Here is a 3,280-nt window from a genome sequence, read left to right on the forward strand (position 1 = left end):
ACATTATTCATCAAGCAATTAAAAAATTCTCGTCTTAACACACTAAAAGACACACTCTTGTTTTAGGAGATTATAAAAATTCTGTTGTCATTCCTTCTTTTCATCAATGAGCTATAAAGTTGCACATATTTTGCAGAAATTTAATTTTCGGGTCGTTTATTCTAACATCAATAAAATTCCGAGTTCCATACTCAAGGACCCCATTCTGGATATGAATTCCTGGGGTATTTATAGGATTCCTTGCCAGTGCGGTTTAATTTACATTGACCAAACTAAGAGAGTCTTAAAATTTCGCGTCAAGGAACATGAGGCATATGTTAGAAAAAAGCAAACACTTCTATTGCCCAACATTGTTGGTCCGAAAATCCCACTTTCAATTTTACTGCTGCCAAAATTATTCAAAAAACATCTTCCAATGGAGAACTGGATTTTCTAGAAGCATTTGATAGTCAAAAAAATCTTTCTGTTCTAGTTAACGATCCTAATTCCAATCCATCTTTGCCTTTGGCCTTTAAAGAAATTATGTTTTAGTTCTGGTTTCATCAACAGATGGCGCCACTAGCTTATTTTCTGTCCAGGTTTTCTTATCTTATCTAATCATTATATCCTATCTCATTCATTCGCGCTTTTGCAGCTGAGGATGATGGTTCGGTAAAACCATCGAAACTAGTCCTGTGAAAATTTAAAAATATAACGCTGATTTTTGTTGTTTGGCTTCAGAATTAGTATTTGTTCGGCATGTTATTGTGTCTTAATTATATTAATGATGATTAGATTTAGATATTTTCTTACTTTCAGGTATTTTTTATTCTTGGCTGATAGTAATCTATATGAATAAAAGAATTTCAGACTAAGGGTTTTAATGTGCTAAAATGTATGTAGTAATTCATCATATAACTAAAGAAAGGTATAAAACTGTCGAGAAACCAAGAGGGACTGTCGATAAAATTTACTTCATATTCTCCTTTTCGGTAGTTAATATTCGTATTCTATTACTTGAAAAAATTAATTCTTAAATTACAGTAATAAAAAGTGCCAAGAACACAGATGTGATGCATTTGTTAAAAATCTCTCTAGTTACTAAAATTCAATCGCTCATGCAGATGGAAAACCCAAAATTTAAAATTACATAGATAATTGTTACTGTTGTTCTTAGCGTAATTAATATAATTGAATTTAATGAAAAATTAAACAATTTAATTCTGCCAATTATTAAAGTTAATTGAGTAACTTTTATAGCTATTTACTCAATTACTTAGAGCATTTGCTGATGGCATAGACAAAAAATAAATAAAAATGAAATGTATAAATAAATTATACACTTACTTAACAATAAAGGGGAAAAAATGTTTAGTTGTAAAATTGAAATTGAAATGTGCAGATATTTGCGTTGCTACTCAAAAGATCAAATTTTGTCTAATTATTATTACTTCGCATTAGAAGCATAGTTTTCTATATTGGTTATTGGCTTAGCTAGTTATTTAAAAGACATTTATAATCTAGTTTCAGTTTTTGAAATCAGAGGAACTAATTATGACTAACTAATGCGAAGAAAATAATCTAATTTCAGCTTTTTTTCTTTAAATAGGAGGAATTGTTAATTAATATCTGATTACTGAACACAAACTAAATGAATTACATAGCATTTAACCTGAATAGAATCTTCTCCCTTCCTTCCATTAAAAGAGAAATTAGATTAAGAAAAATAACTTAATAATATATACTTGTTACAATTTTTTAATTAGCTAGCTAAATATTATGCTATATATTAATTTCGATTAAGTGAAAAAAAATATTTTTATATTAGTTACAAATGAACAAAATTTTCTGTCTTCATTAACAAAGTATTCCTTAATTAAAACGAACAGTCCTAAATACAAATACTCTCAACGGCCTGGCACTTTCGAAAAGGCAATTCGTAGTAAATGGCGGAACTTGTCCGCCGTCTCAATCATTGATAGCATTACTGAGGATGCATCGCAGGAAATGGATAGACATTGCATACTTGAGAAAGGGGGACAATGCAATCAAATCTTATGCAAAAGTCGAACCACGCATGCGATTTCGGGCTAGCAATCAGCGTCCACTAATCACTATTTCATTCAGGGTGGCAATGTTAAATATGATATAAGTGTTTTATCCTGAAAAAAAAAAAAAAAAAAAAAAAAAATTGTAAATATATAGCACTGCAAGGAAAATTTACAGCCACTGCAACAATGAATCTTCTCAGTAGAACTCCAAATATCCGAAAATACAATCTTCTTAATCAAACTAAAATGAAATTTTTAAATTGTATAACAGTTTTTAGTATTTACTTTTTTAGTAATATAAAACAGCAGCATAATTAGTTATACAATATTTGTTACGTCAATTTTTTTAAAAGAAAAGCATCATATAAAATGTGTTAATAAATTTAATATAAAAATAAATTTATGTTAATTAATTAAATAAAAGAGGACGGAAATGCAAATATGAAATAATTTTTCTATTTACCCTAACTGTAAAACAAAACAGTGTATTTAGAAAAATTTGAGAATTTTGATCAAAGGAATGGTAATGCATTAGTTATTCGTTTTCTCTTTTAAAGAATTTCACACTATAGTTAACATTTTATATTCTAGCACAAACTTAATTCCATTTTTTTTTTTTTTTAATGAATTGTTTAGTTTTTATGTACATTAGCATTTTTAGCTCATCAGAATCTTTTGTTTGAAACCTCTTTCACTAACAGCAGTATTATTTCTAAAAGATATAATAATTATAATATGAATTGAAACAGCAGTAGAAAAAATAAAGGGATTGAGAAAGAATCTTGAATTTATCTTCATTGCAAAAGTAATATAATTGTTTCTTTTTGTAAGGTATATATCAGTTTCCTTCAGTTGTAAAAGGAAACACGTTAGCCATGTGACTTCATACATCGAGAGCACTAAGCAAAACAGAAGCCGCCCGAACAGGGACTCGAACCCTGGACCGTTAGGTTAAAAGCCTAACGCTCTACCGACTGAGCTATCCGGGCTTTTGCAGTACTCTTTGAAAAAGTATTAAAACTCAAACCTTGAAAAAGCTCCATTCAAAATTGCTTCTGCATACGATCTTGCACCATCCCGTCATTTTCTTCTTCTTCTTCTTATTTTTTTGATTGAATTTGGTAAACCTTTTGCTGTTGTCTTGAACCATTATACGAGATATCTGAAGTGAAAACACAAGCATATGTTCGAAGATTAATCACATTATTTTAGTCAACCTCCCTTTAATTAGTGTCCCACAGCTCGCTGCT

General features: G+C 29.4%; 1 non-coding gene across 1 annotated transcript; it reads right to left on the minus strand.

Moving 5' to 3' along the window:
• Positions 1 to 2,946: 2,946 nt before the first annotated feature.
• On the minus strand, positions 2,947 to 3,019 carry TRNAK-UUU (transfer RNA lysine (anticodon UUU)). The gene has a single exon. It is a non-coding gene; the product is annotated as a tRNA-Lys (tRNA).
• Positions 3,020 to 3,280: the final 261 nt, after the last annotated feature.

Source organism: Stegodyphus dumicola, chromosome 7 (genome assembly GCF_044657685.1).
Source record: "Stegodyphus dumicola isolate Sdum_Otavi_A_Nest chromosome 7, ASM4465768v1".
Lineage (NCBI taxonomy): Eukaryota > Metazoa > Arthropoda > Arachnida > Araneae > Eresidae > Stegodyphus > Stegodyphus dumicola.